Consider the following 17,019-nt stretch of genomic DNA (forward strand, 5'->3'; position numbering starts at 1 on the left):
GTTGATCTGTACACCAAGTAAGCAGAGTAGAAATGCAAGGGATGATATCTGGCATACCACCTGAGATCAGAGCTCATGATATACAAGAAACATTCAATTCTAAGAGGGACTGAAAGGGGAAATGGGTATTCATTAAATTATAGAGAGTACAGGCCCTCTCTTTTCCTCTTGCATTAAGACCATTAATGGAGGCTTGATTATTTCTGACCTAAATCAATGATATCTGGAAAAAAAAAGAACTTGACTAAATTGACCATTTGGGCACAGGAGAATAATATGCTGATAAATACATAAAAAATAAGCATATGAGATTTGAGAGAATAAATTGAAAGATGAATATTTACTACAGCATGCAGTGATTGAAAATAAAGTCATGGAAAGCAGCAGGCTCAGATGAGTTCACAGCAGATATGATAAAGATGCTGGTGAAATAGAGGAGAAATGGCTCTTGAGGGTACTCACAGCAGTGTGGAGAGAAAGGCATATCCCAGATGATTGGAAAATAACCATACTCATGCCAGTGTACAAGAACAAAGGAGACATTCACAACTGTGGGCAGTACACAGGCATCAAACTCCTATCCCATTACATGAAATTCTGGAAAGGGTGACTGATAAATGAACATGCAGAGTAGTAGAAAGTAATATGGAAGATGAGCAGTTCAGATTCAGACCAGGATGCAGCACAATTGACATGATGTTTGCAGTGAGACAGATAGTTGAGAAGAAGCTAGAGATGAGGAAAGAGTCCAACTGGGAATTCCTAGACTTGCAGAAGGTATATGACAAGGTCCCAAGAAAGCTGATCTGGGCAGTACTGCAGTGGTTCAAAGTCCCAGAAACATTGGTAGAATTACTGCAGGCTATGTACAAGGACCTAATGAATTAAGTATGAACAGTGTTCAACCTCACAGGGGGGGGTTCCCAATCGGAGTGGGTATACACCAGGGTTCAGCTCTGAGCCCACTGCTGTTCATACTGGTGAAGGACAACTTTAGCAAACAGGTTAGATGGGACAGATCAACAAAGTTATTGTATGCACATTACAGGCAGACTCTAAGCAAGAACTTCAGCAAAGGATAGGGGAATGGAATGCAAAACTGAAGGCACATGGGATGAAACTAAGCACAGATAAGACAGTAGTAATGGCAGCAAATTGGAGAAATCAAAACAAGCTGAGAAGTGGGATAGAAGGAAAGATACTGGAACAAGTAAATAGCTTCAAGTATCCAGGAGGGATGTTTGAGGAGAAGAGAAGTCTGAATGAAGAGGTCAAAGCTAGAATCAGAGGGGTTGCAGCCAACTGGCATAGAATCTCAAGTGTAGTCTATGAGAGAAGAATGCCAAAGAAGCTGAAAAGAAAGGTGTCCAAGACAGTGGTGTGACCAGTACTACTCTATGGTACAAAAACCTGGGCAGTAAAGGCAGAACAGTTGAAGAAGCTAGCGGTGATGGAAATGAAGTGTCTGAGAAGGGTGGCAGGATGCACACTGTGGGACAGATGAAGAAATGAGGACATAAGAGCAGAAGCCAAAGTAGCTCCAATTGCAGAAAAGATCAAAGAGAACAGATTACGGTGGTTCTGACACATGTGCAGAAAATCAGAAGACAATCTGGTGAAGAAGATTTGAGACAGACAGGAAGAAGGTAAGAGGAAACGAGGATGTCCAGCAAAAGGTGGATGGATTGTGTGAAAAAAGATCTGCGACAGTCAGGCAAGAGTGTTGAAGAAGGCAGAAGTGTGGCACTGAATCGAGAGAGCTGGCAACAGTTAACACCATACCCCGACCTCATGTAGAAAATGGGAAAAAGGGGGCTGATGATGATGATGATGATGACAGTGACTGAAACTATTCATTTAAGGACCTGGAGATATGGGTAGATTAAGCTTTGAGTTTTTATAATCATATCAACCAATTGGTTAATGATAGTTATAGAACTATAGGCTGTATAAAAAGATTTATAGAGTCTAGGAAATCAGAAATGAGGAAGTCATTGTTTGTTAGTTACACTAGACCCAAACTTAAGTATGGAATAACAATATGGAAACCTTACAAGAAAACAAGCATGAGTACAATGGAAAGAGTGCAGCAGAAACATATCAACAACATCCATGGATGTGAACATTCCAGTTATTATGAAAGACTAAAATATTTGAACTTATACAGTCTCTTATAGATATTTAACAGGAGATCTTATTAAGGTATATAGGGCATTTAGAGACAACTATCTGTTGGAATGTTTGGGGTTAAGAAAGTAGTAAAGAATCATCAGACAACCTATGTAGACAATTCTATAGGAATGAGAAATGTAATAATTGTTTCTCTGAAAGAGCAACTGATGCATGGAACAGACTACCAAACTATATTAAATCAAGAACTAGTTTAGATATTTTTAAGAACAGCCTGGACACTTATTATCATAGGATCATAGGAGGTTACTAGGCAAATGACCCCAGGGCCCTTACAAGCCTAGCAAAGTTCAACCCATGTTCCCAAGGGTGTCTCGATCGAGCACACACTAAAATCGGCACCTATTGCCCCTTTTCAAGAGGGACACAGGTGGAACACCCAGGGTGAATTTCCGGTTACCCAGCCAATCATCCAAATTGTGCTTAAATAGGGCCAACAAAGGATTTTACTTAATATGAATAGGAAGCCTGTTGCAAAGGTGGGACAACCTCTGTGAGACAAATCTGTCTCTCCAGCAAGTTCTGTTGATGTCACACACCAGGTTAACATCCTTTGAGTGAGTGACCTGTGTGCCATTTGACTTGTGAATGTGCAGCACTTCCATTATGGGAACAGCTGTTTTGGTATTTTGGCAGGCAAGAAAGGCAATAATGCCTGTGCTTGAACTATCTGTATGTATGTATGTATGTATGTATGTATGTATGTATGTATGTACAGTGAGATGAGATCAACTTTATGTTAGTTCTGAATGTTATGAAGACTATATATTGGATTTGATTATGCTTTGATGATTATACAAAACTACATCAGTTTGCACAGGCATCAGAGCACATTATTTTCATGTCAGCACATTAAAAACAAATTTACCTGAACAAAATAAATATTGAAAATGGAAAATTAATAGTTTCCTTTCCCATATGCTAACCCTAAGCCCTAGCAGTAACTTCAGACCAAATGGTAATGCTAGTGAAAGGGGTTTTGTTAAGTTAATGTGTAACGTTAGAGGTAGTGTCAGGGTTAGGATTAACATGCATGAATAAGGTTTCCAGTGGGGCTTCACCCCCTCCACACCTCACTCATGCATGTTAACCCTAACCTTGACACTGCCCAACCCTTAACCTTATGAATTAACTTATGAAAACCCCTTTTCCTAGCAGCACTATTAAACAAGACACACACACACACACACACACACACACACACACACACACACACACACACACACACACACACATTTATTAGTACAGTGTTGAACAAACTGTTGTTCAATAGACTAACTCACATACTCCAAAACATTCATGCATGCACACAGACATACCACAAATCCTGTTCTGTACTCTAAGCCTAGCTAGCAAACACATATACACACACTAGTAAACGCTAACATAAAATAAGTTCCCCACATTCCCACCCCAGCCCACTTACCTTACATACAGTTCAAACCTCCTGCTATTGTTAAATAACCCCACTCAAAAAAGAGTGCATTTGGTCTGCTTCCCCACCAGACACACTATCGAACAAATTGCTATTCAATTCAGCAGAGTTCAACATTCGATTTGATAAATGGCTGACTATAAATCAAGCCACAGTGAGATGAGAAGATCTTTGTTTTAGTTCTGAATTTTATGAAGACTAAAGGCTGAATGGGGGTATGCTTTGACAAATGGTTGACTGCTTGTGCATTGATACACATACTGGGGAATCCCCAGTGTCCCCAAGATAAAGGAGTTTATACTGGGCCAGATTCCAAAAGTTATTTGCAGATAGCACAGCATGCCAAAAGAAGACTTCAGTGCACCAGCTGCAGATGCAATTTCAGAAGACCTGCTGCAAGCAGAGTACTTATCTATTCAGTGTAGGATAATTATGGTTCTGCTCATGCCCATTGGATTCCAGAACACATTGTTGTGCACCCAACACAACTTAAATGCAGCAAACTGCAATGCCAACACTGATTCCAAAAATCTTTGCTTATGCCATACCACAACAGAAGGAATGGAAGCTATTACCACAGAATATGACAGAATCCATGATAATACTGGCCAAAAAATACTACCAACAATGAATGAACTGCCGCAGGCTACATAACCTGCAAGCCATGGAGGAAGAGGATGCAGCTGTGTACCCTAGAAGGCAGCCAGCTAGAGTGAGAGCTGGGCTGCAACTAAGCCAACTATCAGATCAATAAATCATTGACAGGGACGACCTAGACAGACAGTTGCTGCAGGCTGTGTGCAACATGTGTACCCCATACATGTTTGTGCAGACATCATGAGGCAATCACATCCCTCATGAAACAAAAATGTGTCTCAGCCTGGGTGTACTTGCATCTGGAACATTCCAAAGACACATGGGGGATGCTGTAGGAGTCTCACAGACAGCTGCCAGTAGTTTCCTGTCAAAATTCCTGGCAGCAATGTGCAATAAAGTGGATGAGTACATACACTTTCCATCTACCCCCATGGAGTGGAGAATAATAATGCACCAGTTCTTTAACCATGCAAACTTCCCACATGTAATTGGTGCAATAGGGGCACCCACATCTCTATCAAGACTGTAGTTCATCTTGCAGTAGACAGATACAGCAACAGAAAAGGGTGCAGCATGACAAACATCATGGCAACACACCCTGGAAGTGTCCATGATGTTGCCATATGGAGGGAAAGCGATCTGAGGTTTGCATCCCGGCAAGGTGATATACATGAGGAAATATTACTAGACAAGTCTAGGAATACAGCTAGGATGTAAGCTAAGGACATCCTTCTCAAAATTATCCATGATGACAACATATGTGTTTACTCCACAGAACAAGTGACTGTGGTTATCCACTTGAGCTATGGCTAATGACCTCGTACAGAGACCCATCAAAACATGCAGAGGCGGCCTTCAGTAGAGCGTATACAACAACACAAAATACTATTGAGCATGTGTTCGCTGACTGAAAGCTAGGCTCTGATATTTGGACACATCCAAGGGTGCACTGCAATACACACCTGAGAAGCAGCACAGATGATAACTGTGTGTGCCATGTTACACAATATGCTAACAACAGCACATGGCAGTCTTCCAGCTGCAGATGTGGGTAACTACCCCAAGAACCCCAGATGTCTGAAAATGACATCCCACAGCTATCAAAGGAGGAGCAGGAGGACACAGGGGACAGAAGACACAGGCGTGGGTGACACAGGATGTGACTAGAAGTCCAGCCCGGGCAAATACAGCAGTGTCTGACACATAACTTGGAGTTATGACAAGCCACACATACATAATTGTACACAGACTAAACACTGATGTTCATGTGTTACTTCACCACAGTAGCACAGATTGCATATAATGGCAATTACCCAGTAGAAGTCCACATTCAGCATTAGACATAATGACATGATCATAACATATAACAATATGAACATAACAAATCTATCCCAGCAAAGATCATCAACCCAGGCCACAAATGACATAGGTATGCATGCAGACTCATATTGGTGTATATGAGTATGGCAGACAAAAAGGGACACACTTCTGTGAAACACATTCTCATCTGTCCAATATAAAAAGATGAAAACAGGGAAACAACTCAGGACATAACTCCGAACAGTTGTCAGTATCATAAACAACATATATCAATGTAAAGTAGGATAAATTAATGTAAAAAACGGAGTCACCTATGGTTGCAAAAAAATGTCGGACTCCCATGGCATCAGACCTGACAGCAAACGCAGACAGTTGGTACTGCCAGTGATTTGCACAATAATCATTATCACTATGGGGTGAGACTGACACTACCAGATAGAGTGGTTCAATTGTCAGTGTTACTCTAACACAGTCTAGGGTGCCCATGCTGATGGTTCACATCATTGTCTGGTCTGCCCCTACCACATATGGAAACACTTGGCCTAGGTTGCTCCACAGAGGAGACTGATGGAGTGATGCCAACATGTGGAGATACACTGTGGAAAGGAGCATGAATGCAAGTTGACTGTCTGGTCATGACTGCTGGGTGCACATCAGATGGGCCAGAAGCAGAAGTGCATGTATGTTGCAGCATAGACATCGATGCCCAATGGTCAAGGTTTGGCCTGCTGAGAGGAGGCCTGCCTCTCCCATGTGGCAACTGTCTAAGCCCTATCAGGTCACACAGAACCCTGCTTGTACTATGGCACTACTGTAGTACTGTCATAGCCAGGGATTTTGCAGACTGTGCCACAGATAACATGCTGTCATTCTGTGCAGCCAATGACACCATGACCTCACCATGCCTGCGCTCATATCTTTCATGCAGCACATCCAGTTGGTATGCAACAATCTGTGGCATAGGCCAGTGTATGGATGTCAGATCCATGATGTAGCCGGGAACTTTCATTTGCCTGTAGGAGTAGGCAGACACCTTCTGATATGTACCCATGCACACCAGCTACATGCCTACATCAACTGTGGCAGGCAGTATCAATGTGTTGTGTGAAATTGTCAACATCACCACAAGACTCAGCATGGGGCTGTTGTCCACAAGCCTTATCTTCTCCTTCTGATGTCCCCTCATTGGCAGAATGGTTGGACAAGTGTTCCTCCACATCTGAGGCTACAGCCAGATATGCATGACTGTCATAATTTGGACCGAACTATAAAACCATGTCAGTGTCCTGTGTACCAGGGGCCAAGCTACCATACCGAGACACATCAGATCCTACATAAAAATCAATGGACAGACTAATGAAGTATAAGGCAGCTGATGTGCTAAAAGAAGAGACAGATGACACAGGTCAGGAGAATGTGCTTACATTGCATGGTGTATATCAGTAATGACATATGACACATATATCTCTCTACAATGTTACAGATAATAATGACTTGCCCATGAGGTCTTGTCTGTGTATGGCCATGGAATCTGTATAACAGGGAGCTGACAATTAAGTTACATATTCAACATAAATGACATATGAGAGGAATACAAGCATAACACACACCTGACAAGTCCTCGTGAGAAGATGACACTGGAGGAGAGGGATGAAATATAACTGTTGTAGGGAAATAAAGTCATAAACAGCATTCTTAATCAGATCCTTGCCAGCATGAACCATTCTGACAGCTTTAAAACATACAGGAGGTATCATATACACATGCCAGTTATTTGTGGATGAGATGCTGATGTAGTATGTCCTATGAATGGGTAGAAGGTCACAGTATAAATGGAGGACAACAACAGGAATAACAGCAATGACACGTATGGAAGAGAGGTAATGGCATACTAGTGACATCCTCCCGATGTTGTGAGTTTGTGTGTCTTAATGTAGCTCCTGCAGTGGTAAAGTAAAGACAAAGCCAACACAGTCATGTATGCAGGCAATGGAATAATCATATGATGACATATACAACACATTAACGGGGTCTACTGATACTCACGTGGCATACAGTGCACCTGTTGGCCAGCTTTCCCTGTATAGAAAAACACTGGCATTAATTTCATGTAATACAGGTATAGTACATATTGTTTCAACCTATGAATATTTTGTGATACCATACTTGCTCTGTCTGTAGGTGCCTAATTCAAAAAACAAAATGGCCAAAACTCAAAATCAGCATCCAATATTTTATTATGAAAAACAGACCGGTTTCGGCAAACCTTTGTCTTCTTCAGTATAATTCCTCATACCACTCAAAAAGATTTTTAAATCTGATATCAATAAACAACAAACAATGGAAGGTAGACCACTAGTAGGATGCTAGACCTGTGGGCATTGCTCTGCATGTAAAAGTGTTATGAAAATCAAACAATTTACTTCTTGTAATACAGCGCGGGTTTTTGACATTCACTGTTTCAACACTTGTAGTTCTGAGTGGTTAATTTATTTAGCGACATGTACTTGATCAGCTTTTAATGTTAGACAAACATCCAGGCAACTTAAAATCCGCATCTATAAACATTTGAGTGCTATCAGGAATCATCATTCCTTTAATGCTTTATACAAGCATACTGTTAAATATCTTACTGCTATATTCAGCTTCACAGCAATAGATAGACTATCTCATTGTAAACATAATACATTAGGCTGGCATGAAATTCTAAACAACAAAGAATGTGGCTGGATTATCAGGTTAGGGGCACTTTTTTCTCCTGGGTTAAATGATATTTTGTAATTATTTTTATTAGAGGTGAAGTCTAATTAAGTGATGTGTCATTTAAGCAATTACTGTGAGGTTTGTGGTTGAATTACACTGAAGAAGCAAAGATTTGCCAAAACGGTCTGTTTTTTTCATAACAAATATTGGATGCTGACTTTGAGTGCTGGCCATTTTGTTTTTTGAATTAGGTGCTTTTTTGGCGTTTCTACGTTGCTGTATTTGCATGGGTTCTGGACATTTTAAATCTGTCTTTCAGTGAACCTGCATGGCTTGTGGCCCCAGTGGATGTACTTGTAGTTTACAATGTGAGAGAAATATCAATATGACAGTAAACAGCACTGGTATAACATGTGGTTGAAGCAATAACAGATAATGGTCGCAGTGACAGTTTATAGAGACACTCACCTGTCATTTCCTGCTGTTGTGCAGAGTAGATGGCTCTGTGAAAATGAATGCTAACAACATTACACTCATTGGTTGCACTGTTATGCCTGTACTGCATTTGTATGGCTACATGTCATTACACGTATGTTGATCATCATCACCCTGTGTTGACCCATGTACACGATACAATTCTGCTGCAGCAATACAGAAATAACAATACATGAATACACATGCAACAGCAATATGTACTGATTTTCTCTGTAGGCATCAGTGTTATGTGAAGTAACACATACATGTGCGGCCTGGAACACCTGCTGCTATCCCACCCATAGGGTATGTGCTGTTCTCCACAAGCTATATGTAGGGATGCAAGAAACTCTGTGATCTCATCAGGGGGTGTCAATGGTGGACCACCACCAGTGGCATCCATTGATCTCTCAAACTGATGTACCCTGTTGGCTGCACAGAGAGTCATGTCAGAGCAGCATCAGCAACAGGCCTCATAGGATCTACTGTGACCTTCCACAGCATTAATCATGTTGGTGAGGTTGGTGCAGACTTCATTCCTCCATACTGTATTTCCTGCCCGTCCAAGGAGTCTCTGGCCATGTTGTTACAGAGCATCTATTATAATCTCATTCTCCTCTGGAGAGAAAGTATCACCCCTAGGTCTGTTTTCCAGCTGAAAGACAGTTATATGCACATGTTTAGATTTATGAGGGGGGCCCACATATGGAGATGACTATATGGACAGCTTATGTCACTGTAAACACTATGCAGTCCTGTGCAATGCACAATTATAGGAAATACTCTCTGTGCCATATGGTAATGTGACATATAAAACAATGCCTTAATACATAACACTTAAAACAGCAACATAAGCTGCAATATTTGTAGAGGCTGTCTGTGGAATTCAAACTGAGTAATGGAGGTCCAACCACAACAGCATTGTGTCACAGAGCCACACAGTCTACATACATTTCACATTAACATACTACACAAACATACGTGTACATCAGAAATATGTGATGGGTGAAATTGTAATGCAATTGCAGCCTAAATAGACAACCTGTGTAAAACAATCTGTCATGTGAAATGTTATACATGATGGTCTTATATCAACACAGACATTACTGTGTAGTGAATGGCATCCAAATTAGCAGAGAGTATCTGTAAACTAACAACTGATCAACTTACAGAAAGCATTGGAAAGCCTCAGGATCTGTAAGCAGACCATAGACAGTATGGATCCTTTTTGTACTGAGCCAGCAGTTTTAATACTTGTTTTAAGAATCCTCAATGAATAAATATCCATAACAGAAATATGAATACATACTACATAACAACATGCAGATAATGTGGGAATCTGTGGTTTTCCTTACATACATCACAGAGTGTATAGAGTCACGCGCAAGATATATGGAAAATCCATAAATCCGTCTTTATGTATAGTTCAGTTGTGCTACTTACAATTGTCTGTCTGTACAAATACATATTGGAAAGTACTGCATGTTAATGATGCAAATGTCACCAGCTTTATGCACAGAGGCAAATTCCACACCCCTCTAGTAAGTCACAAACATTTTTCATAATGCACACATTTTCCATAAATGCATCAATCTAAAGACACACATTTGATAAGGAGTAATGTTAACATAAGTCTAGAAGGAGCTAAATATTTCCCAAAACAGCAATGTTAGCAGGTGCCAAATTACCTTTGCAGCTACCTATGAGTCAGGTATAACTTAAAGTAAGACCAGATATGAGCATACATTTTTAAGTACCATTTGCGCCATACATAATTAATGAGGTTCATTAAAATTCAAGGTTTTGGAATCCCATTTGCTCATGTCTGCATAAGTTCTCAAAATTCAGTGCATTAACCAATAGCTTGACATAACAGCAATATGCTCTGTGCAAGTTTTCAATAGGTATAGTTAAACTGGACCATGTGTAGCACATGCTAGTTATCTTTCAATTATATGATAACATAAGTGTCACTTATAAATATTGATTTTGATACATTTACAGCTCAGACCATTGCTACCTGGGAACTGAGTGGGACCTCAGTGAGCAATTTTCTGAACTGTGTTTTTCTACATTAGATTATCGACACTATCAACATTATCAGGATGGCTACTTCCAGGAGGCTTCACTGTATCTGGGCACCCAATTGGACTGAGGAGGAGACCACCCAGATGCTGACCATCTACACTGGAGTGAAGCATCACAAGACAGCCAGACCATGGAACTTTGCAATGATCAACATTTGGAACCGGATTGTGAGGGACTATCAATGACATACGGGGATCTACCAGTCTGGAATGCAGGTTTACTACCATTATGATGACCTGCATTGGAAGGAAGCAGAGGAGTTTTGCCAGAGGGTCACCGACATGCATCAACAGCTGGTGGATGCCTACAATAAGTTTCACAATCCTACTTATACCTGAACATTTCTACGGAATTTAGAAATCTAGCTCTGTCCCAAATATATCAGAACCATGCCTTTTAAAAGCAGTAAGTAGCTGTTCTGACAATTAGTTTATCTGGATAATTAAAAAAATATTGTGACTGTTCTTCCTATAAGTATTGGTTTTATTCCAATGGGGTTTATTTATTCAGTAATGTTTATAATGTACATAATATTGCACATTGTAGATGTTTGTATTCCAACATATAATAACATCATTTCACACATCCACTATAGTTGTGTATCACTGATGCTTATAGCACCTAGGCTGCTGCTAACTATATGCATTTCTTAGTTACCATAATACTTCAACAGTATCACCTAGTCTACCTGTGTATGTGTGAATAATAACTCGGAAATGAATTTGTTAGTCTATTCCTCTTAACAAAGTGAACATTCTTATTACAGTCCTGTTTGTTTAACACAAGAGGAATGCCTGTCCTATTGGCTACACATATCTTTTTAGTTGTAATATTTGATGATAGCTGGTATTTGTGGGGATCATGATGGCTTATAGCATTTATGTGTCTGATATTACCATGTTCATCTGTTATCTGCAGGAATACAGATACACACATGCAGTACTAGTTTGTTCAGAAGAAACATGTGCTAGCTGTTAGCTCAGCCTGTAAATTAACAGGTCAGAATGCATATACCTTGGTAGGGTGTGGGCTCAACTATATGTAAAGGAAAGCTCTCATAATATTATTTTTGTTGTCTGTCACACATTGTCGAAAATGCTGCTCTGCATACCTGCTTATTGATATTAATGGTTATTTTGTGTATGCTTATGAATGACTCAATTCTTTGCCGGAATTCTACAAATATCTCTGTAATCCATAATGTTCTGCTGACAGTGCCTCTTTAACTACAATGTTATGTGGAACAGACTGGTACATTTCTGCCAAAAAGTTTTGTGGAATATGCTAACATTTACAAAATGAATTTCATGTATAATTGTGTCATTCTTTCTTAAAATGGCTTCAGCAACCTTCTCGTCCTTATATTTAGAGGGAGTCAGATGGTCAGACATACACTTGGAATGCAGAACAGAGACATACACTGATATCTTGTATGCATTTGATTTATGATGTGTACTTTGCAAATGAATATCTGTACATGTTTATGTCCTGCCACATAAAATACATTACTGTGTCCCTGATGTACAGCACATTGTAGTTGTCTGTTAACAGCAGCTATGTGATACATGACAGTGTTCCACTCTCTGAGGAATGAAAGTTTTCATTTGGGATTTTCATTTGTGACTATTGTGCTGACATGCATTCATTTTTGCAACTTATTTTCCTAAATGGACAGCACATTGTCTTTTTTGTAAAGCCTAAGCCGTGATCCATATTAGTACACCATCCCTGTGCTTTCATAATTCCAAATCTTTTCACTACATTCCCACACTCTCAGACAAAATGGATTAGTTAGGCAGGTAGGTGTCAGGGTTAGAATGTGGATATAACTTAGAGTTGCAGGTTTGAGTCTTAGGTCCTCCAATCTGTGTTTGGTTCTGTTCCAAGATGTAAAGGAATGTGTGTATAATATAACAAAATGTGTATGGTGATTCTGTGATGTTCTTCAAAAGAAGAATTTTGAGTATCTGATCTCAGCAATGTATATCACTGCTATTTGAGGACTAAATAATTCATAGTTGTTCTCTTGTTTTGCGGGTAATGAAGACAGAACTCGGAACCATGCCCTGCACAGGCTGGAGGAGCAGCAGAGGGAGAGAAGTATGTTGATTACTTTGTTTTTGTCAATAAAATATAGCTGATCCTTATTACAGGCTCGTACTTTTGACATTACCATGTATAGTAATTATACTGCAGGAATAATCATCATGCATCAAAATCTAAAAGTAAAGTGCAATACTCACACAATACCTGTGCTTACAAGTCTGATTTAACCAAAAAGATATTTAAATATTTAGCAGAAAGCTATGTTTTCTGAAGATAATTTTTCAAATGTGGGCCACAACCTTAATGACAGTCAGTTATGTGTAACTGTCACAGTATTTGTAATGTAGATGTAATGTAGATGTTTCACATACCAGTGCTTTGCCTGCTATTTCAAAAGTATGTGTGGTTGTGCTTCTTGGCAACTAATCTGTTGTGTACAGCCTTCCTATTCACTTACTGTATGGGTGTCTGCTGTGTCAGTGTTCAGTATGTGTGGTGGTGCTTCTTGGCAACTAATCTGTTGTGTATAGCCTTCCCATTCACTTACTGCATGGGTGTCTGCTGTGTCAGTGTTCACAGTGTTGGCAGACTGTATGGTATGCCCTTCTATTCAACATGGGTATACCATCTGACTAATGTTTTTGTTAAAACATTCTTGTATCCTGTATTTGGAGATACTTGTGCACATATTTCTTTGCACCATTACATAATCAGCAAGTAGCATCAGGATGTTTGCATTTTGCAGGGTAATGATTGCTAATAAATATATGTGTGGGTCATGCTTATATTTGTACACAGACAATAATGTTTGTACAACATATACTAGATTATCATGTGTCACAGCTTGGCTCTGTTTAAGACTGAACAGAATTAATATTTCGCTGTGTTGTATTCCTTAAATTAATGTGGGGTCAGCCAATGAACATGTTGCCTGGCTCAGCTGTTTGTCATATGGCTTTTATATTTTCCACGGTATTGTCATCTCACTTTGTCTTCATTATAACAATTATAATTGGTGGCCGTTCAAATGACTCATTACCTGCACAGACACATCGTATATATTTGACATTCACTTACAAACATAACTGTTCATACACACACACACACACACACACACACACACACACACACACACACACACACACACACGCGCAAGAGAAAACATGGAAATAATGATAGTCTGTCAGACACTCAGCTGGGCAATTTACTGAGGCATACATCAGTATTAAATGGTGCAGGTCCCAATACTATCGTTATGTTGTCATTTTCAAAGTATTATTTTGCAAATTAGAGTTATGTAAATGTCACATGAGGCAGTATCAGGGCAAGCTTCAGTTTAAATGTCAGTACATGTTAAGTGTGCTGGCTATGCATATGCTTGTCGTGCTTAATGCTGGATGATAAACAACTGTTTAGGTCATGTCATAATTTCCACTGGTAAGTTCTGTTATGCATGCCATGGCACAGCCTTCAGTAAATTGTTCATATTGTGTGATGGATACAGTGTCCCTGACATATTCTGTTCTTGAAAATGTCCATAAATATAGATAATGGGACAGAGGGAAGGTATTTTGTGCATGAGGAGCCATCTGCTAGCTGAAAATCTGGTAATTATAATTGTGCTGCTTAATGATGTTTGTGCCATTTCATCTGGAATTGTGTTTTAAATGACACATGCACTGTATGCTAATATACCTTCATTCTCATATTCTGATATGCAGAACTCACATGTCAACAGGGTGTTACTTGATGTCTCTTAGACTGCGGATGTGCACATCAATTTCAATTTACTGTCACCCATGATTTTCACAGCCATGTGTTGCCTGATAGATGTTTGTTTTTAATTGTTATGGTTTTGATTACTGGCATAAATTGCATATGGTGATAAAGTTGACTGTGTTCATAATGTACTGTAAGGTTTCATAAGGACTGTTTTCTGCCTGTTCATTATGTCACAGTGGGTACGTTATGCAGACAGGTTGTATCAGGCATGCATATGTAATTTCTATTCTGTGTTGTGATTCATCTTGACAGGGCATGGGACCCGTGGGCAATCACTCATCAGACATCTGCGATAAGGGCATGCCAGGCCTCTCCACTCTTAGGGACTGCTTTGATGTTATACATTTCCTGGACTGCAGTAATTCTTAATAATCATTCAAATATATGCAGACACCTCTTATTTTATGGGACATTACAGTGAGGTAACCTGAGGAAATGCTAACTATTCATTCTTTACAAGACTTTAGCTGCAATAATGAAAGTTCTCTTTTGCCTAAAACTGCTCAGTGTGAATCATCCTCGACTAAGAGTAGCACCTTCTGCTGGCAGTTTTTTCTGTTGTAATTATTTATGGCCATGGACATGTTTTTATCTCACCCTTCTTTTAATACAACCCTGTAATTATTTCATCTTGTATAGCTCACCTAAGTCCAATACTTTAATATCTGTGTGCTGGCTATGGAAAGAAGCATCCCTCTGTGGGCTTGCAGGCAATTACTGGACTGCTAACTTTTTGTATGTTATCAGCATTGTTCGAACTATGCTGGGCATCCTTTTGATAACTACTGTAAATTTTCCAGATTGGGTCATCTATTTGAAATACATCAGAGTATTACTTTAAGCTGTGATTTGTTTATTTTACAGAGTATTACTGCAAGCTGTGATTTGTTTATTTTACAGAGTATTACTTTAAGCCATGGTTTGTTTATTTTACAGAGTATCATTTTAAGTTGTGGTTTGTTTATTTTACAGAGTATTATTTTAAGCTGTGATTTGTTTATTTTACAGAGTATTACTTTAAGCTGTGGTTTGTTTATTTTGCAGAGTATTACTTTAAGCTGTGGTTTGTTTATTTTACTCTGTGGCTCTGCAGTGAGTCAATTAATTCATATCCTGTATTCTTTTAACTGGAAGATTCACAAAGCTACATCTGATAATTCAGAAGACTATTTACTATTTAGCGATGTCACACAATATTAGCAGAAATCTAAGTACAGTGTGGAACCATTTTTGTAAAAGATATGTCTGCCTTTGGAAAATCCCATTCTCTTATTTGATATTTCAGAGATCAGTCAGGGCAGTGCCAGACATTACACCCCACTAAAAGAAGTCTCAACTTCACTCGACTCCTTATTTGCATAGTATAACACATTTAATATATCTGACTGGGTTATGAAATGTCTTCAAATTTTGGTAAGATCTTCCCATACTTTCAATAATCACTGTACAGAAGTTTAGAAGAAATACTTTTAAGATGCATAGTCTCAAAAATGAGATGATATCTTTATATTCTTGACTTTCTTAAAACTAAGTAGCTACAGATTATTGTGTTCTGTCCATTTTCTGGGCCTTCTGTTTTCTGCAGTGAACGCACTATAAACTGTCATTTCCCTGTAATAAACAAAGATCTTCTGCTATAACTCCCAGCTATATGATCTGACTAGAGCACTGTGATTTTTGCACTAGCATTTATCTTTATTGCTCCTAGATTTGCTGACTTTCTTAATAAGGTGAGACCTATTTAAAGGTACATAACTGACCCAAGTATTTACAATGATTTCTCATCCCTAACATCATGGAATCTAGAGTTTGAAAAACAAGTATTCTGAAAAAAAAATGTATTCATTTGTTATTCTCTGCAATGAATTTAAAGGCCTGGGCTATGATTTTTATTGAGAAATATGCCCTGCACCTTCACTGAAACCACAGATGTCACTGTTTCAAAGAAAGCAGATTTGTTTGTCATATTATTTATTTCTTGCTTATTAGAGGCAACACCCTTTTACAGTGTGGAGGTGCATATATAACACAAAAGTACTCGGCTTGTCAGTCTAGGCTACTGACAGCCACCTCTTGAGAGGGTGTTGTTACTATGTTTCTCAGTTTTAGATTTGGCAGCTGTCAAAAAGTGTCATATTGCTGTTCAAGCAGAAATAATAGCAGTTTGTATTTGTTTTACCACTTCCAAATGACTTTTATTTATTCTTTTGGCAGTGCTGACTCTGAATGATTTTAACAGTCTAATAATCCCAAATGTACCTTTACCAAAGCAGATCCTCATACGGAATTCATACTTTCAATGTTATAACTCTAATGGTGTTTTATTTTCTTCAGAAAATGTCAATGTCTGCTGTCGTAACAGTTTAGACATTATAATATTGCTA

This window comes from Protopterus annectens, chromosome 9.part0 (genome assembly GCF_019279795.1).
Source record: "Protopterus annectens isolate FY-2018-M chromosome 9.part0, PAN1.0, whole genome shotgun sequence".
Classification (NCBI taxonomy): Eukaryota; Metazoa; Chordata; order Ceratodontiformes; family Protopteridae; genus Protopterus; species Protopterus annectens.